Source organism: Triticum urartu, chromosome 6 (genome assembly GCF_003073215.2).
Source record: "Triticum urartu cultivar G1812 chromosome 6, Tu2.1, whole genome shotgun sequence".
NCBI classification, from domain to species: domain Eukaryota; kingdom Viridiplantae; phylum Streptophyta; class Magnoliopsida; order Poales; family Poaceae; genus Triticum; species Triticum urartu.
The window spans coordinates 380,304,372-380,326,173 of record NC_053027.1 but is presented as its reverse complement, the minus strand read 5'-3'; positions in this window follow the sequence as shown (position 1 = coordinate 380,326,173).

The following is a 21,802-nucleotide window of genomic DNA, read 5'->3' as shown; positions in this document are numbered from 1 at the left end:
ATATCCTGAAAATATTTCCATTCTCATTAAAGGGTATTGCTAAGATATGGTTTAATTCTCTTGATCCTGGTTGTGTGCGTAATCCCCAGGATATGATTTATTACTTCTATGCTAAATATTTCCCTGCTCATAAGAAACAAGCTGCTTTAAGGGACATATATAATTTTGTGCAAATTGAAGAATAGAGTCTCCCACAAGCTTGGGGGAGGCTTCTCCAATTACTTAATGCTTTGCCTGATCATCCTCTTAAGAAAAATGAAATACTTGATATCTTTTATAATGGACTAACCGATGCCTCCAGAGATTACCTGGATAGTTGTGTTGGTTCTGTTTTCAGGGAAAGAACACCGAATGAAGCTAAAATTCTATTGAATAATATGTTGACAAATGAAAATAATTGGACACCTTCGGAGCCAATTCCTGAGCCTACTCCTAAACCAACTCCGAAGAAGAGGGTTATTCTATTTCTTAGTCCTAAAGATATGCAAGAGGCAAAGAAATCTATGAAAGAAAAAGGTATTAAGGCTGAAGATGTTAAGAATTTACCTCCTATTGAAGAAATACATGGTCTTGATTTACCGCCTATTGAAGAAACATATAATCTTAATCCATTACCTATTGAAGAAACTCATGGTCTTCATAACCCGACACACGTAGTAAAGGTAATTTCTCTCTATAGATATGATAAAGCTGAAATCCCATTTACTAAATTTGCTAGCCCATGCTTAGATGAGTTTGATAAATTTATGGCTAAGCAAGAAGAATTTTAATGCTTATTTTGCTAGACAATTGAAAACTAATTCAAATATGCTTGAACACTTGGGTGATTATATGGCTAATGTCAAAGGTGAACTAAAACTTATTAGTAAACATGCGTCTATGGTTACCACTCAAGTAGAAAAAGTACTTAAAGCTCAAAATGATTTGCTTAATGAATTGAATAGTAGGAATAATGATTATGCTATTAAAGTGGCTACTAGAACTGGTAGAATGACTCAGGAACCTTTGTATCCTGAAGGCCACCCTAAGAGAATTGAGCAAGATTCTCAGAGAAATAATATAGATGTACCTAGTTCTTCTAAAAAGAAGAAAAAGAAAAATGATAGGACTTTGCATGCTTCTAGTGATCCTATTGTTGAAACACCTGAGAATCCAAATGATATTTCTATTTCTGATGCTGAAACTCAATCTGGTAATGAACCTGAAACTAGTGATAATGCTAATAATAATGTTCATGATGATGCTCAACCTAGTAATAACAATGATATAGAAATTGAACCTGCTGTTGATCTTGATAACCCACAATCAAAGAAACAACGTTATGATAAGAAAGACTTTGTTGCTAGGAAACATGGTAAAGAAAGAGAGCCTTGGGTTCAGAAACCCATGCCTTTTCCTCCCAAACCATCCAAGAAAAAGGATGATGAGGATTTTGAGCGCTTTGCTGAAATTATTAGACCTATCTTTTTGCGTATGCGATTAACTGATACGCTCAAAACCAATCATTATGCTAAGTACATGAAAGATATAATTAAAAATAAAAGAAAGATACCGGAAGCTGAAATTTCCACCATGCTTGATAATTATACTTTTAAGGGTGAAATACCAAAGAAACTTGGAGATCCCGGTGTACCAACTATACCATGCTCCATTAAAAGAAATTATGTTAAAACTGCTTTATGTGATCTTGGAGCCGGTGTTAGTGTTATGCCTCTCTCTTTATATCGTAGACTTGATTTGAATAAGTTGACACCTACTGAAATATCTTTGCAAATGGCTGATAAATCAACTGCTATACCTGTCGGTATTTGTGAGGATGTGCCTGTTGTAGTTGCAAAGTTACTATTTTAACGGACTTTGTTATTCTTGATATTCCTGAGGATGATGGTATGTCTATTATTCTTGGAAGACCCTTTTTGAATACTGCAGGGGCTGTTATTTATTGCACTAAAGGCAATGTCACTTTTCATGTTAATGGTAATGAGCACACGGTACACTTTCCGAGGAAACAACCTCAAGTTCATAGTATCAACTCTATTGGAAAAATTCCATCAATTATATTTGGAGGGTTTGAATTTCCTCTTCCTACTGTCAAGAAGAAATATGATATTCTTATTATTGGGGATGTGCATATCCCCGTTGAGGTAACATAGTGTTATTCGAAATATCTCCGGTTCCATGTTATTTGGAATGAGTTCGTTAACAAGACTTGGTCAACCTTGTTAGTGGATTCCTTTTGATGATCATGAGATGGATGAAACTAGAAGGCACAACCTTCTGTACCCCACTTTTACTTTCTGTTATTTATATTAAATAAAATAAAATAAATATTTTTCTGTCTGTTATCTGATTATCCATGCAATATAAAAATACCTCGAAAATAAAAGTTCTCCAAATGCCCTGAAATTTAAATATGATTTTTTCTAGAATATTTGAGGATTTATGGAACTGAGAACACACCAGGGGGGTCAACCACCTGCCCACGAGGGTGGAGGGTGCGCCCACCCCTCTAGGGCGCGCCCCCTGCCTCGTGGGCCCATGGTGGCCCTCCTCCACTTATTCCTGCACCCACACACTTCATCTTCCTCCCACAAACACGAATATCCAGCTCAACCCCGAGTCCAAGCTCGTGTTGCTGCCATTTTCGATCTCCTTGCTCAAGGCACCTCTCACAAAACTGCTTGGGGAGATTGTTCCTTGGTATGTGACTCCTCCATTGGTTCAATTAGTTTTTGTTCTAGTGCTTTATTCATTGCAAATTTGTGCTACTTAGGTGACCCTGTTATTGAGCTTGCATGTCAAATTTATATGGTCAAAAGTAGTTTTGATGCATGATATAGGCCCTAGGAACTTGTAGGAGTAGTTGCTATCAATATTATTGAGTTTGGTTTACTTTTATTTTGAAGTTACTAAAAAATTTCAGAATTTTTCAGAGGAAGAAATATGCTTAGGAAAATGTTCCAAGGTGGTTCCTCAAGGAAGCAAGGACCCAGGCTTGCAATGCGTGATGCTGATGAAGAGCCACCAAGAAACGGTCCAGTGCGTCCTTGTGAATGGCCTTCTGAGAACTTTATGGATCGAGCAGGAATTAAATAAGAATTTAACGCGTATTTGCGTAATGCTGATCTTGTGAGCTTCGAGGAAGAGAAGTGCAGTCAATATCACAATCTCACTAGTTCCTTGTTGAGGAGGTTTGGATTTTCAACTTCACGTAATTCTCCAACTGTCCTGTTTGATCTTTATGATAAATCTTACACTATGGACTTAGAGGATTTTACCACTGCATGCAAACTTCCACAATGGGTAGTATAAGGGATCCTCGCAAATCTGAATTTAGAGATTTTCTTGCTAGCATAACCGTGGGAGAATCTAGAGATATTACACAAGCTACCATAGGGAGCATTCACTTTCCTGCTATACATTATTTTGCTCTCTTCATAGGTAGATGCATCATGGTAAGGATGAGGCATGTCACATGTGTGTCCCAGATCTCAGTATTCTTAGGAGTGCTGTGTTAGGAGACCAATCTTATAATTTGGGAGCCATTATTGCACGTAGGTTGCACCTTAATAGATATAATGGAGATTTCTTTGGAGGAATTTATGCAACCCGCATAGATAATTTTCTTGGTATAGACATACGCGAAGATGATATTGAATTACCACCTGCTTATTTAGATTTTAATGCTATGGTTCACCACCTGTTTGTTGAGAGGAACGAATCACCTCTCCAGTATCGACTAATCTTTGACAGACACTGTGATGTCCGTATTACTCTCCCTTGTAACAACCTCGATGCGACTATATCTCCCACGTGTCGAGGCACGACTTAGAGGCATAATCGCATTGAAGGCATATGTCGCAAGTGAGGTAATCTTCACACAACCCATGTAATATAATAAGGGAAAGAGGTTACATAGTTGGCTTACAATCGCCACTTCACACAATTATATGAATAAAGCATTACATCATCCAGATACAATCAAGGTCCGACTACGGAACCCAAAACAAAAGAAGAACCCCAAATGCGACAAAGGTCCCCGATCGACCCCAACCGGGCTCCACTACTGATCAACTAGAACGAAACAACACAAAGGACAAGATCTTCATCGAGCTCCTCCTGAGCTTGGTTGCGTCAACTGCACGGTCTCATCGGCACCTGCAAGCTGGGTTTGGAAGTATCTGTGAGCCACGGGGACTCAGCAATCTCGCACCCTCGCAATCAAGACTATTTAAGCTTATGGGTAAGGTAAAAGTATGAGGTGGAGCTACAGCAAGCGACTAGCATATATGGTGGCTAACATATGCAAATGAGAGCGAGAAGAGAAGGCAAAGCGCGATCGATAAAAGTATGATCAAGAAGTGATCCTATAACAACCTACGTCAAGCATAACTCCAACAACCGTGTTCACTTCCCAGACCCCGCCGGAAAGAGACCATCATGGTTACACACGCGGTTGATTCATTTTAATTAAGGTCGAACTTCAGGTTTTCTACAACCGGACGTTAACAAATTCTCATCTACCCATAACCGCGGGCACGGCTTTCGAAAGTTCAAATCCCTGCAGGGGTGTCCCAACTTAGCCCATCACAAGCTCTCACGGTCAACGAAGGAATAGACCTCCTCCCGAGACATTCCGATCAGACTCGGTATCCCGGTACAACAAGACATTTCGACAGGGTAAAACTAAACCAGCAACACCGCCCGAATGTGCCGACAAATCCCGATAGGATCTGCACATATCTCTTTCTCAGGGCACACTCAGATGAGACTAGCTACGAGTAAAACCAACCCTCAAGTTTCCCCGAGGTGGCCCCGCAGGCAGCTCAGTTTGGACCAACACTCAGAGGAGCACTGGCCCGAGGGGGTTAAAATAAAGATGACCCTCGGGCTGGCCGACCCAAGGGAAAGAAAAGGCTAGGTGGCGAATGGTAAAACCAATGTTGGGCATTGCTGGAAGAGCTTTACTTAAGGCGAACTGTCAAGGGGTTCCCATTATAGCCCAACCGCGTAAGGGACGCAAAATCCAGGAACATAACACCGATATGACGGAAACTAGGGCGGCAAGAGTGGAACAAAACACCAGGCATAAGGCCGAGCCTTCCACCCTTTACCAAGTATATAGATGCATTAAGATAACATAGCAATATAATGATATCCCAACAAGTAAATAAATGTTCCAACAAGGAACGGCCTCCAATCTTCACCTGCAACTAGCAACGCTATAAGAGGGGCTGAGCAAAGCGGTAACATAGCCAATCAACGGTTTGCTAGGACAATGGTGGGTTAGAGGTTTGACATGGCAATTTGGGAGGCTTGCAAGCAAGTGGTAGGCATCGTAGCAATGGCATAGCAAAAGAGCGAGCAAACTAGCATAGCAAAGATAGTAGTGATTTTGAGGGTATGATCATCTTGCCTGCACAGTTGTCAGAGTTGACTAGATCCTCAAGAGCAAACTCAACGGGCTCCTCGTTAGCGAACTCGTCTCCCGGCTCTACCCAAACAAGACAAACAAGCAACAAGGATACAATCAACCACGTGCAAACTCAATCAACACGATGCAAAGATGATATGCTATGCGGGATGCGATGCGGGATGTAAAATGCAAGATATGACAGGAAATGCATGAACCTGGCCTTAACTTGGAATTCCAAGGGTGCCACTGGAAAGATGAGATGAAATCGCTTGAAAACGATATAAAGAACGCCGGAATCGGAGTTACGATTTGGAAATGGCAAGCGATTCAAAAATGACACCGGTCTGCGATTTACAGCAAGTAGGCATCTAAATGCAATGACATGAACATGCTACAGCCACCAAACAAGACAACAAAATACATGGCAGGGATGCACACAAGATGCTTAACAAAAGTCTAGCACTGAGTTACGGCCAAATCATCCATTAACAGGTTCAAACAAGCATGGCAAAAACGCAAATGACAAACAGATCTTAGACTAGGTGAAATCAACACTTGTCTGGAATTTCAGATCATATAGCCCTCTTCGGAGCAACAAAACAACATGCTACAGGACCTGAATATGACAAAGAAAGACATGGCATGGAGCTACTAAACAAGCTTAACAAAAGTCCCTTAGTGACCTTGAGCCAAAAGGGATCACAAAATATACTAACAAGCACACGAACATAGCAAAAATATAATCAGTTTTCAGACTTAGTGAAAAACTGGGACATGCTGAAACATAACTCACGAAGGCATGTTTACGAGCTCGATGCACTCACTACGGTGCAAGTCATGGCAATACAAGCATACACCCATAACTAAGGCACAAAATACAAGCTATATATTGCAATAACAATGGCATAGCATGCACGGATCAACTACAATAACATCGGCAAAATCGCAAACAAGTTGACAATCTTCCCAGATTCACAACGAAGCAAAAGTAGAGCTCGATTGACTCAAGCTAGGATGCTCCATAATTGAAAACAAAGACATGGATGGATATAGCACTACAATATTAACAAAACTCCTTTACTAATCATCCTCAAAAGAGTCACGGATCACTAGGAAACAACAAAAACATATGGCATCGTGAGATAAACAATCCCAGGACTTAGTGAGATCACTAAGTCCCTGAAAACAGAATTACCGGGTGCCTCACTTTGAAAGCTTGCACAAGTCACCATACACATCCTAAAAATACATGGGTTGCACCTTTGGATAGATGACAAAACCCTTAACAAAACATATGAAGAACTCACGGGCATATCATGCACACATTAATCATGGCAAAAATGACAAAAGTGCTAAACGGAGTAACAGATCTGACAATTAACTCAAGTAGCCCTCTCCTAACAGCATTTCGGACATCAAGGTGAGATAAAATGAAAATGATGCAATGGAATGAAATGATGTACTCTCTGAGATGAACATTTTGATATGCTATATGCATGAATCGGAGCTACGGATGCAAAGTTACGGGGCCTCGAACAGGAGCATATGGACTGAAAATTTAGGGACTTAGAGAAAATTAGGTCAACCCTGAAATTTTCAGATCTGGATCGGGGCGGCGCGCGAACCGAGGTGGCCGGGCTCTCGCCGGAGCTTCTCGCCGGAGGAGGAGGGAGGGCCGGCCGGGGCTTGCCGGAGATGGGGAGAGGGGGCCGGCCGGAGTCGGGGCGTCGCTGGCGACCTCCTGTGGCGGCGGCGGGGGCCGGCGGTGGTGCGCGGCGGCCGGCGGCGGGGGCCCGCGGTGGCGCGCGGCGGCCGACGCGGTGGCGGCGGGCGGCGGGGCACGGCGCCAGGCGGCGGACTAAGGAGGCAGGCGGCGGGGCGCGCGTGGGCCTCGGGGGCCCGGCTCGGGCTTCCTGGGCCGGCGGTGGGAGGCGGCGGCAAGCTGACAGGTGGCGGCCGTGGAGTGGCTGGCGGTGGCGGCGGACGTTGTCCGGCTTCGCCCGGACACGTCCGGAGCGGCGGATCTGGGATTTTTTTAGGGTTAGGAGGGAGAGGATCCGCGAATTTGGAATGGGGGGTGTATATATAGGCATAGAGGGAGCTAGGAGAGTCCAAATGAGGTGCGGTTTTTGGCCACGCGATCATGATCGAACGCTCTAGGACATGGAGCAGAGTTAGGTGGGTTTTGGGCCAAATTGGAGGGGTGTTGGGCTGCAACACACACGAGGCCTTTTCGGTCCCTCGGTTAACCGCTGGAGTATCAAACGAAGTCCAAATGATACGAAACTTGACAGGCGGTCTACCGGTAGTAAACCAAGGCCGCTTGGCAAGTCTCGGTCCAATCCGGAAATGTTTAATCCCCACACACGAAAGAAAGGTAGAATTGACCACCGGAGGAGAACGAAGCGCCGGATTGCAAAACGGACAACGAGAAAAATGCTCGGATGCATGAGACGAACACGTATGCAAATGAAATGCACATGATGACATGATATGCAATGCATGACACGCAAGCAATGACATGGTAACAACAACGAATAACTGGACGACACCTGGCACATCGGTCTCGGGGTGTTACATCCCTGCTCCTGCCTTCTTTGATTATCAGGCAAGAGGAAGATATAATATTACCAGAGAGGAGGCAGATGAGTACGAGAGGAGAGGAGAGGCCGCTCGTCGCCACGCTGCAGCTCAGGAGGCGATAGCCGCTGCATCGCAGTACGACCCCAACTACTATTATGGATATCCGCCAGGCCAGCCATGGCCATAGACCAACTTAGGCCAAAAGCCTAAGCTTGGGGGGGTACGTATTTCCCACCGACATTACATTCATGTTCACACACTCATTGCTAGATGTAGGTGCTCATACTTTTTCATTGTATCATCCATGCTAGTTTAATTTCCTTTTTATGCTTTCTTCTTGTGTGTTTAATAAACCTTAAGAAAAACCAAAAAAATTAGTTGTAGCTTTTAGCTAGTTGTAATTTCCATGCTTTTAGTAGTAATTAAAAAGAATACCCAAAAATATTTCATGTTCTTCTTTTGCTTGTTGGGAGCTTTCCCGTGTAAATAGTTTTATTTCTTTTCTTTGGGGGTCGATAGGAGAAGACCATAATTAAATTGTTGAAGTGGCTCTTATATGCATTATTGTTTATCCGACAAAAGAGCCCATATTACCTTGTCTTCTCCTGTTTATTGAATGCTTGCAGATTCCAGCTTAGTTCAATGCACGTTCACTATTATTATTATTCACACTATTCGGTCATGCAAGTGAAAGGCAATTATGACGATATATGATGGACTGGCTGAGATAAGAAAAGCTGGTATGAACTCGACCTCTTTTGTTTTTGTAAATATGATTAGTTCATCATTCCTGATTCAGCCTATTATGAATAAACATGTTTGCAATGACAACTAGAGATCATAGTTTCTTGTGCCATGCTTGATTAGCTATGAGTTATAATGGTTTACCTTGCGTGCCAACATGCTATTGAGATGGTTATGATGTGGTATGATAGGGTGGTATCCTCCTCTGAATGATTTAAGTGACTTGACTTGGCACATGTTCACGCATGTAGTTGAAACAAAATCAACATAGCCTTCACGATCAGGGATGGCAATGGGTCGGGTTTGGGGTGGGTGGAGCTGGTCCAAATCCAACCCATGACCCATCTACTTACCCTCTGCCCATCCACCAAATTATCCATGCGCACAACTTGTGCCCATGCCCAGACCCGCTGGATATCCACATACTCATGGAGCTCCATGGGCATAGAAAAGTCAGCATGTAGCCTTCCCAAAGATCAAATTAACTCAACATGCTTCACTCACAAATGTCAACATAAGCTACATGCATAAGTAGGCAACAAGTAATATGATGAGTCCTTAAGTGTGACATACAAGAGGTTGATTTTGTAGCATATAGCTTATGGCACCAGTTGCATATTGCCTGCCATTTCCCATTGATTTGTTCTTCCTACTGTCACTAGCATATGTCCCCACATGTCATATGAGTATTCATTGGATATCCATGGACCACAAACTATAACCGTGCCCAACCCAGCGGTTCGTGGGTAACCATATCCATGAACCCATGGGCAGAAATGTGCTCCATACCCTTGCCCAACCGGGTCGGCTATCCATGGGTATCCAGATCCATGGATAAAATTGCCATCCCTATTCACGATATTTATGTTCATGGTGGATTATATCCTACTCATGCTTGCATTCGGTGTTGATTAATTTTCATGCATGTTCATGACTGTTGTCGCTCTCTAGCTGGTCGCTTCCCAGTCTTTTGCTAGCCTTCACTTGTACTAAGCGGGAATATTGCTTGTGCATCCAAACTCCTTAAACCCCAAAGTTATTCCACATGAGTCCACTATACCTACCTATATACGGTATCTACCTGTCATTCCAAGTAAATTTGTATGTGCCAAACTCTAAACCTTCAAATAAATATCATGTTTTGTATGCTCGAATAGCTCATGTATCAACTAGCGCTGTCTGTATCTTCCATGTTAGGCGGGTTATTCTCAAGAGTAGTGGACTCCGCTCCTCACTCACGAGATAAATGGCTGGTCACCAGGATGCCCAGTCCCATGCTTTATGCAAACTAAATCAAAATAATTGCAAACAAAACTCCCCTGGGACTCTTGTTAGTTGGAGGCACTCGTTGTTTCGAGCAAGCCAAGGATTGATGCTTGTTGGTGGAAGGGGGAGTATAAACTTTACCATTCTATTTGGGAACCGCCTATAATGTGTGTAGCATGGAAGATATCGCCATCTCTTGCTTGTTATGTTGACAATGAAAGTATACCTCTCAAAATAATATTCACCTCTGTTTCAAAACCGAGCTCTGGCACCTCTACAAATCCCTGCTTCCCTCTGCGAAGGGCCTATCTATTTACTTTTATGCTGAGTCATCATCCTCTTATTAAAAAGCACCAGTTGGAGAGCACCACTGCCATTTGCATTCATTATTGTTAGTTTACATTGAGTATGACTTGACTGGATCTCTTTTACCATGAATTACAATGTCTAGTCAGTCCTTGGTCTTTAAAGGTGCTCTGCATTTATGTTTTGCAGTCTCAGAAAGGGCTAGCGAGATACCATCATGTTATATCATATTATGATTGTTTTGAGAAAGTGTTGTCATCCGAGATTTATTATTATGGCTCACTAGTTGATTATGCTATTGATATGAGTAACTTGAGACCTGAACGTTATTGCAAATGTGTTAGTTATAATCTTTGCTGAAAACTTGAATGCTGACTTTACATATTTACAACAAGAAGAGCAAACAGAGTTTGTAAAAGTTTTTCTTTATCACTTTCAGTTCGTCAACTAAATTGCTTGAGGACAAGCAAAGGTTTAAGCTTGGGGGAGTTGATACCTCTCCAACGTATCTACTTTTCCAAACACTTTTGCCCTTGTTTTGGACTCTAACTTGCATGATTTGAATGGAACTAACCCGGACTGACGCTGTTTTCAGCAGAATTACCATGGTGTTATTTATGTGCAGGAGCAAACGTTCTCGGAATGACCTGAAACTTCACGGAACGACTTTTCAGAAAATAAGAAAAATACCTGCAAAAGATGGAGGCCAGGGGGCCTACCACCTTGCCCCGAGGGTGGGGGGCGTGCCTGCCCCCCTAGGGCGCGCCCCCTACCTCGTGGGCCCCCTGTTGCGTCTCCAACTCCAACTCCACCTCCATATATTGAGTTTCGATGAGAAAAAATCAAAGAGAAGAAATCATCGCGTTTTACGATACGGAGCCGCCGCCAAGCCCTAAAACCTCTCGGGAGGGCTGATCTGGAGTCCGTTCGGGGCTCCGGGGAGGGAAATCCATCGCCATCGTCATCATCAACCATCCTCCATCACCAATTTCATGATGCTCACCGCCGTGCGTGAGTAATTCCATCGTAGGCTTGCTAGACGGTGATGGGTTGGATGGGATCTATCATGTAATCGAGTTAGTTTTGTTAGGGTTTGATCCCTAGTGTCCACTATGTTCTGAGATTGATGTTGCTATGACTTTGCTATGCTTAATGCTTGTTTCTAGGGCCCGAGTGCCATGATTTCAGATCTAAACCTATTATGTTTTCATCAATATATGAGTGTTCCTGATCCTATCTTGCAAGTCTATAGTCACCTATTATGTGTTATGATCCGTTAACCCCGAAGTGACAATAATCAGGATACTTACCGGTGATGACCGTAGTTTGAGGAGTTCATGTATTCACTATGTGTTAATGCTTTGTTCCGGTTCTCTATTAAAAGGAGGCCTTAATATCCCTTAGTTTCCGTAAGGACCCCGCTGCCACGGGAGGGTAGGACAAATGATGTCATGCAAGTTCTTTTCCATAAGCACGTATGACTATGTTTGGAATACATGACTACATTATATCAATGAACTGAAGCTAGTTCTGTGTCACCCTAGGTTATGATTGTTACATGATGAACCGCATCCGACATAATTCTCTATCACCGATCCATTGCCTACGAGCTTTCCATATATTGTTCTTCGCTTATTTACTTTCCCGTTGCTATTGCTATCATCACTACAAAATACCAAAAACATTACTTTTACTATTGCTACCGTTACCACTACTATCATATTACTTTGCTACTAAATACTTTGCTGCAGATATTAAGTTTCCAGGTGTGGTTGAATTGACAACTCAGCTGCTAATACTTGAGAGTATTCTTTGGCTCCTCTTGTGTTGAATCAATAAATTTGGGTTGAATACTTTACCCTCGAAAACTGTTGCGATCCCCTATACTTGTGGGTTATCAATGTACAGGTTTGCCTAACCAGCTTCATAGTCTGTTTGTTATTCGGCATGCCTTGCTAGAGGCCGCTACCAGCTGTGCAGTTCAGAGGTGATCCGAACTGCGACCAAGCCGGCTTGAACCTAAGGGGTCGCGCGCTTAAGGGAAGGAACCTACGAGGTCGGATTCGAGGACACTGGTCGGATGTGATCCGAGTTGTATTCGGATTATGGCCGAGTAGACTTATGGGCTTTAGGGTCCGTGCAAGGCCCAAGTGTTGAGCCTGCGATGGACTCCTATATAAAGTGGATGTGCCGCACACTCACGCGTTTGATCGCTTTGGTGCTATCACTAGAGTTTGCATGTGTTGCGAATAGACACCTCCACTCACCGCCGGTTGTGTGATCGGACCTAGCAGTTCGCCGCACGACGTTCCTCCTGCACGCGCGGATACCGTTAGAGGCGGTGCACTTGCGCCGCTCCAGTGAACCTATACGTGGGAACCGACTACCGGCTATACGAGGGAGATTGGACGAGGACGAGACGATCCACGCGGACGCGCTGCCCCAACTCTTCTTCCGTTGCACGGCACTGCGCGTCTAGTGGTAACGAACTGTGATCCATCTCCCGTAGCATGTTCTTGGTTGTTCTGCGCATAGGAAAATTTTAATTTGCAGTCGATGCACCCCTATCGTAGAACCCAACATGAACTAGGTGTGATGATACCGATGATCGAATCTCGGGCAAGTAACATACCGATGGCAAAGGGAACAACGTATGTTGTTATGCGGTTTGACCAATAAAGATCTTCGTAGAATATGTAGGAACCAATATGAGCATCCAGGTTCAGCTATTGGTTATTGACCGGAGATGTGTCTCGGTCATGTCTACATAGTTCTCAAACTCGTAGGGTCCGCACGCTTAATGTTCGATGACGATTTGTATTACAAGTTTCATGTTTTGATGAACCGAAGTTTGTTCGGAGTCCTGGATGAGATCACGGACACGAAGAGGAGTCTTGAAATGGTCGACACATAAATATTCATATATTGGAAGGTTACATTCGGACACTGGAATGGTTTGGGTCATTTCAGATGAATTTCGGAGTACCGGCGGTTACCGGAACCCCCCCCCCCCCCGGGAAGTTTTTGGGCCTCATGGGCCTGGTGGTGGAAGAGAGGAGGACAGCCAAGGAGTGGCATGCGCCCCCCCTAGCCCGAACCGAATTGGACAAGGGTACGTAGACACACTCTCCCCGCTCCTTGCTATGCTTCTCCTAGATAGATCTTGCGTGATCGTAGGCAATTTTTTTGAAATACTACATTCCCCACAGTGGCATCAGATCCAGGTCTTTGCGTAGATGTTGTATGCAGGAGTAGAACACAAAGAGTTGTGGGTGATAATAGTCATACTTCTTACCAGCAACGTCTTACTTTGATTCAGAGATATTGTTGGATGAAGCAGCCCGGACTGACATTACATGACCACGTTCATGAGACTGGTTCTACTGACGTGCTTTGCACACAGGTGGCTAGTGGGTGTCTGTTTCTCCAGCTTTAGTTGAATCGAGTTTGACTACGCCCGGTCCTTGTTGAAGGTTAAAACAGCACACTTGACGAAAAATTATTGTAGTTTTGATGCATAGGTAAGAACGGTTCTTGCTAAAGCACGTAGCAGCCACGTAAAACTTGCAACAACAAAGTAGAGGACGTCTAACTTGTTTTTGCAGGGCTTGCTGTGATGTGATATGGTCAAGACGTGATGAAATATAAATTGTTGTATGAGATGATCATGTTTTGTAACAGTTATCGGCAACTGGCAGGAGCCATATGGTTGTCGCTTTATTGTATGAAATGCAATCGCCATGTAATTGATTTACTTTATCACTAAGCGGTAGCAATAGTTGTAGAAGAAATAGTTGGCGAGACGACAATGATGCTTCGATGGAGATCAAGGTGTCAACCCGGTGACGATGGTGATCATGGCAGTGCTTTGGAGATGGAGATCAAAGGCACAAGATGATGATGGCCATATCATATCACTTATTTAATCGCATGTGATGTTTATCCTTCATGCATCATATTTTGCTTAGTACGTCGGTAGCATTATAAGATAATCTCTCACTAAATTTTAGGGTATAAGTGTTCTCCCTGAGTATGCACCGTTGCTATAGTTCGTCGTGCCGAGACACCATGCGGTGATCGGGTGTGATAAGATCTACGTTCACATACAACGGGTGCAAGCCAGTTTTGCACACGCAGAATACTCGGGTTAAGCCTGATGAGCCTAGCATATGCAGATATGGCCTCGGAACACTGAGACCGAAAGGTCGAGTGTGAATCATATAGCAGATATGATCAACATAGTGATGTTCACCATTGAAAACTACTCCATCTCACGTGATGATCGGACATGGTTTAGTTGATATGGATCACGTGATCACTTAGATGATTAGAGTTCTTAAGTAATATGATCAATTGAACTTTAATTTATCATGAACATAGTACCTGATAGTATTTTGCATGTCTATATTATTGTAGATCAATGGCCCGTGCTATTGTTCCTTTGAATTTTAATGAGTTCCTAGAGAAAGCTAAGTTGAAAGATGATGGTAGCAACTACACGGACCGGGTCCATAACTTGAGGATTATCCTCATTGCTGCATAGAAGAATTATGTCTTGGAAGCACCGCTGAGTGCCAAACCCGCTGCAGGAGCAACGCCGGACATTATGAACGCCTGGCAGAGCAAAGCTGATGACTACTCAATAGTTCAGTGTGCCATGCTTTACGGCTTAGAACCGGGACTTCGAAGACATTTTGAACGTCATGGAGCATATGAGATGTTCCAGGAGTTGAAGTTAATATTTCAAACAAATGCCTGGATTGAGAGATATGAAGTCTCCAATAAGTTCTACAGCTGCAAAATGGAGGAGAATAGTTCTGTCAGTGAACATATACTCAGAATGTCTGGGTACCACAATCACTTGACTCAATTGGGAGTAAATCTTCCTGTTGATAGTGTCATTGACAGAGTTCTTCAATCACTGCCACCAAGCTACAAAAGCTTCGTGATGGACTATAATATGCAAGGGATGGATAAGACAATTCCCGAGCTGTTCGCAATGCTAAAGGTTGCGGAGGTAGAAATCAAGAAGGATCGTCAAGTGTTGATGGTTAACAAGACCACTAGTTTCAAGAGAAAGGGCGAAGGGAAGAAGGGGAACTTCAAGAAGAACGGCAAGCAAGTTGCTACTCAAGTGAAGAAGCCCAAGTCTGGACCTAAGCTTGAGACTGGGTGCTTCTACTGCAAAGGGACTGGTCACTTGAAGCGGAACTGCCCCAAGTATTTGGCGGATAAGAGGGATGGCAAAGTGAAAGGTATATTTGATATACATGTTATTGATGTGTAACTTACTAATGCTCGTAGTAGCGCCTGGGTATTTGATACTAGTTATGTTGCTCATATTTGCAACTCGAAACAGGGGCTACAGATTAAGCGAAGATTGGCTAAGGACGAGGTGGCGATGCGCGTGGGAAATGATTCCAGAGTCGATGTGATCGTCGTTGGCACGCTACCTCTACATCTACCTCCGGGATTAGTTTTAGACCTGAATAATAGTTATTTGGTGCCAGCGTTAAGCATGAACATTACATCTGGATCTTGTTTGATGCCAGACGGTTATTCATTTAAATCAGAGAATAATGGTTGTTCTATTTATATGAGTAATATCTTTTATGGTCATGCACCCTTGATGAGTGGTCTATTTTTTGAATCTTGATAGTAGTGATACACATATTCATAGTATTGAAGCCAAAAGATATAAGTTTAACAATGACAGTGCAACTTATTTGTGGCACTGCCGTTTAGGTCATATTGGTGTAAAGCGCATGAAGAAACTCCATGCTGACGGGCTTTTGGAATCACTTGATTATGAATCACTTGATGCTTGCGATCCATGCCTCATGGGCAAGATGACTAAGACTCCGTTCTCCGGAACAATGGAGCGAGCAACAGACTTGTTGGAAATAATACATACTGATGTATGCGGTCCAATGAGTGTTGAGGCTCGCGGTGGGTATCGTTATTTTCTGACCTTCACAGATGATTTGAGCAGATATGGGTATATCTACTTGATGAAACATAAGTCTGAAACATTTGAAAAGTTCAAAGAATTTCAGAGTAAAGTGGAAAATCATTGTAACAAGAAAATAAAGTTTCTACGATCTGATCGTGGAGGTGAGTATTTGAGTTACGAGTTTGGTCTTTATCTGAAACAATGTAGAATAGTTTCGCAAGTCACGCCACCTGGAACACCACACCGTAATGGTGTGTCTGAACGTCGTAATCGTACTTTATTAGATATGGTGCGATCTATGATGTCTCTTACTTATTTACCATTATCATTTTGGGGTTATGCTTTAGAGACGACTGCATTCACGTTAAATAGGGCACCATCTAAATCCGTTGAGACGACACCATATGAACTATGGTTTGGCAAGAAACCCAAGTTGTCATTTCTTAAAGTTTGGGGCTGCGATGCTTATGTGAAAAAGCTTCAACCTGATAAGCTTGAACCCAAATAGGAGAAATGTGTCTTCATAGGATACCCAAAGGAGACTGTTGGGTACACCTTTTATCACAGATCCAAAGGCAAGATATTCGTTGCTAAGAATGGATCCTTTCTAGAAAAGGAGTTTCTCTCAAAAGAAGTGAGTGGGAGGAAAGTAGAACTTGATGAGGTAATTGTACCTGCTCCCTTATTGGAAAGTAGTTCGTCACAGAAGTCAGTTCCAGTGATTCCTACACCAATTAGTGAGGAAGCAAATGATGATGATCATGAAACTTCTGATCAAGTTACTACCGAACCTCATAGGTCAACCAGAGTAAGATCCGCACCAGAGTGGTATGGTAATCCTGTTCTGGAGGTCATGTTACTTGACCATGATGAACCTACGAACTATGAGGAAGCGATGATGAGCCCAGATTCCACGAAATGGCTTGAGGCCATGAAATCTGAGATGGGATCCATGTATGAGAACAAAGTATGGACTTTGGTTGACTTGCCCGATGATCGGCAAGCCATAGAGAATAAATGGATCTTCAAGAAGAAGATTGACGCTGATGGTAATGTTACTGTCTACAAAGCTCGACTTGTTGCAAAAGGTTTTCGACAAGTTCAAGGAGTTGACTACGATGAGACCTTCTCACCCGTAGCGATGCTTAAGTCTATCTGAATCATGTTAGCAATTTCCGCATTTATGATTATGAAATTTGGCAAATGGATGAACTGCATTCCTTAATGGATATCTTAAAGAAGAGTTGTATATGATGCAACCAGAAGGTTTTGTCGATCCAAAAGGTACTAACAAAGTGTGCAAGCTCCAGCGATCCATTTATGGACTGGTGCAAGCCTCTCGGAGTTGGAATATACGCTTTGATAGTGTGATCAAAGCATATGGTGTTATACAGACTTTTGGAGAAGCCAGTGTTTACAAGAAAGTGAGTGGGAGCTCTATAGCATTTCTGATATTATATGTGGATGACATATTGTTGATCGAAAATGATACGCAATTTCTGGATAGCATAAAAGGATACTTGAATAAGAATTTTTTAATGAAAGACATCAAGATCTATAGGGATAGATCAAGACGCTTAATTGGACTTTCACAAAGCACATACCTTGATAAAGTTTTGAAGAAGTTCAAAATGGATCAGGCAAAGGAAGGGTTCTTGCATGTGTTACAAGGTGTGAAGTTGAGTCAGACATACCCGACCACTTTAGAAGATAGAGAGAAAATGAAAGTCATTCCCTATGCTTCAGCCATAGGTTCTATCATGTATGCAATGTTGTGTACCAGACCTGATGCGTGCCTTGCAATTAGTTTAGCAGGGAGGTACCAAAGTAATCCAGGAGTGGATCACTGGACAGCGGTCAAGAATATCCTGAAATACCTGAAAAGGACTAAGGATATGTTTCTCGTTTATGAAGGTGACAAAGAGCTTGTCGTAAATGGTTATGTCGATGCAAGATTTGACACTGATCCGGATGACTCTAAGTCACAAACCGGATACGTATTTATATTGAATGGTGGAGCTGTCAGTTGGTGCAGTTCTAAGCAAAGCTTCGTGGCGGGATCTACATGTGAAGCGGAGTACATAGCTTCTTCGGAAACAGCAAATGAAGGAGTTTAGATGAAGGAGTTCATATCCGATCTAGGTGTCATACCTAGTGCATGGGGTCCAATGAAAATCTTTTGTGACAATATTGGTGCAATTGCTTTGGCAAAGGAATCCATATTTCACAAGAGACCAAGCACATCAAGAGACGCTTCAATGCCATCCGCGATCAAGTCAAGGAGGGAGACATAGGGATTTGCAAAATACATACGGATCTGAATGTTGCAGACCCATTGACTAAGCCTCTCTCACGAGCAAAACATGATCATCACCAAGACTCCATGGGTGTTAGAATCATTACTATGTAATCTAGATTATTAACTCTAGCGCAAGTGGGAGACTGAAGGAAATATGCCCTAGAGGCAATAATAAAGTTGTTCTTTATATTTCCTTATATCATGATAAATGTTTATTATTCATGCTAGAATTGTATTAACCAGAAACTTAGTACATGTATGAATATATAGACAAACAGAGTGTCCCTAGTGTGCCTCTACTTGACTAGCTCGTTAATCAAAGATGGTTAAGTTTCCTAGCCATAGACATGTGTTGTCATTTGATGAAGGGATCACATCATTAGAGAATGATGTGATGGACAAGATCACAAGACCCATCCGTTAGCTTAGCACTATGATCGTTTAGTTTATTGTTATTGCTTTCTTCATGACTTATACATGTTCCTATGACTATGAGATTATGCAACTCCCAAATACCGGAGGAACACTTAGTGTGCTATCAAAGGTCACAACGTAACTGGGTGATTATAAAGATGCTCTACGGGTGTCTCCGATGGTGTTTGTTGAGTTGGCATAGATCGAGATTAGGATTTGTCACTCCGAATGTCGGAGAGGTATCTCTGGGCCCTCTCGGTAATGCTCATCACTATAAGCCTTGCAAGAAATCTGACTAATGAGTTAGTTGCGGGATGATGCATTACAGAACGAGTAAAGAGACTTGGCGGTAAACGAGATTGAACTAGGTATAATGATGCCGATGATCGAATCTCGGGCAAGTAACATACCGATGACAAAGGGAACAACGTATGTTGTTATGCGGTTTGACCGATAAAGATCTTCGTAGAATATGTAAGAACCAATATGAGCATCCAGGTTCCGCTATTGGTTATTGACCAGAGATGTGTCTCGGTCATGTCTACGTAGTTCTCGAACCCGTAGGGTCCGCACGCTTAACGTTCGATGACGATTTGTATTATGAGTTTCGTGTTTTGATGAACCGACGTTTGTTCGGAGTCCCGGATGAGATCACGGACATGACGAGGAGTCTCGAAATAGTCGAGATATAAAGATTCATATATTGGAAGGTTATATTCAGACACCGAAATAGTTCGGGTCATTTCGGATGAGTTTTGGAGTACCGGGAGTTACCGGACCCCCCCCCCCCCCGGGAAGTTATTGGGCCTCATGGGCCTAGTGGTGGAAGAGAGTAGGTCGGCCAAGGAGTGGCGCGCTCCCCCCCTAGCCCAAACCGAATTGGACTAGAGTTAGGGGGGGCCTTTCCTTCTCTCCTCCTTCTCCTTCTAGGAATAGGAAAGAGGATGGGAATCCTACTTGGACTAGGGAGTCCTAGTAGCATTCCCCACACCTGGCGCGCCCTCCTTGGGCTGGCCACCTCTTCCCTCCCCTCCTTTATATACGTGGACAAGGGCACCCCATAGACACACAAGTTGATCTTTTAGCCGTGTGTGGTGCCCCCCTCCATAGTTACACACCTCAGTCATATCGTCGTAGTGCTTAGGCGAAGCCCTGCGCCGGTAACTTCATCATCACCGTCACCATGCCATCGTGCTGACGGAACTCTCCCTCGGCCTCAACTGGATCAAGAGTTCGAGGGACGTCACCGAGCTGAACATGTGCAAATCGCGGAGGTGCCGTACGTTTGGTACTTGGATCGGTTGGATCGCGGCGACGTTCGACTACATCAACGACGTTACTAAACGCTTCCGCTTTCAGTCTACGAGGGTACGTAGACATACTCTCCCCGCTTGTTGCTATGCTTCTCCTAGATAGATCTTGCGTGATCGTAGGCAATTTTTTTTGAATACTACGTTCCCCATAGAGGCAACCCTCCTCTGGCAAATTGGCTGGCGCCGGGTCGCCCGTCAGGAGCTCGTACACTGTCCGCGGCGCTTCGGAGGGAAGTGTTGGCACTTGAAGCCTCATGGGGTCCCTGCAGCCGGAGAAGGTCCACATCGGCTGAGATTGACGCTGGAGCGGAGCAATGCAGCATCGGACGAACTCCTTCACCACCATGGACGTCGTCACCCCGAGATCCTTCAGCCTGGCCAGCTGGCGCCAGGCATGGGTGAGCCGCTAGCCGACAAGCCTTGCATGCCCCCAACCAGAGCTAGGAGTGGCCGGTGCCCGTGGATCAAGAGCAAGGGGCAGAGCACACCAACATCCACAAACACCCATCACTTCCGAAACCCGCCTACGACTGCTGAGAGCTCGAAGTCAATCCCCGAGCCGGCCATTGCCGCTTCAGCCTGGAAGGTTACGCACCCCGAGCACTGGCGGCCATCGGTCAGGTGAAGAGAGAAGAAATGGTGAAACAAGGCCACGGAAGGGGCAATGCCCACCATGGCCTCGCAGACGAAGGCGAAGACAGGGAGGAGAATGATAGATTGGGGATCCAGATGCAGCGCATGGATTTGGTAATGCGAGAGCACGACGTTGAAGAAAACAAGGAAAGGGGGAATCAGGCCGGCCCAGAGGGCATGAAGATGGATGGGGATCTCAGTGGCTGTCATATCAACCATGGCGCCAGAAGCAGGCCAGACCACCGTCGCCCCCATTCGTTGGAATCGGAGGCGAGCGCTGGTCGAACCTTGTCCAACCCTTCCTGATTGACCACCACCGACCGCTCAATGGCGGGCTCGAAGGCCGGTGGCGATTCCACCGGAGCGCAGGTTTTCCCCTTTCCCTTCTTCTTCGGGCGCGGCGCCATAGTGATAAGGAGGACCAGTGCCGGGGTCAGACCAGGGGAGGAAGCATATATCTCTCCAGAAGGCAAAGAAGCCAGGGGAACACACATCAAGGCAATGAGAGCGGAGATGTGTTGGCAACGGCGACCGCCAGGCCGGCAAATATCAAGGTTGCATGGGGAAAGTGGGGGCGCCCACGTCCCATCAATCGCCACGCGTCAACCGAGGCCGCAGGTGGTTGGGGCCCGCGACGCTCCGCACTTGCCCTTTGGCTTCGCCTTGAAGCCAAGTTCAAGCGCGCCTTGGGCCCGGGGCTATTGTCGGCGTTCTGGGACCGGGGGTGCCCAGACTTGCCTGCCCGCGGCCCGTGGCGCGGCTCCATCGGCGGCCCGGTACGGCCCAGCTTCAGCAGCAACAACTCAAGACCCTCGCGAGGCGGACGACACCAAGACCACCTTGGGGGCAGCCTCGCTAGGCTGGCTCCCGAGGAG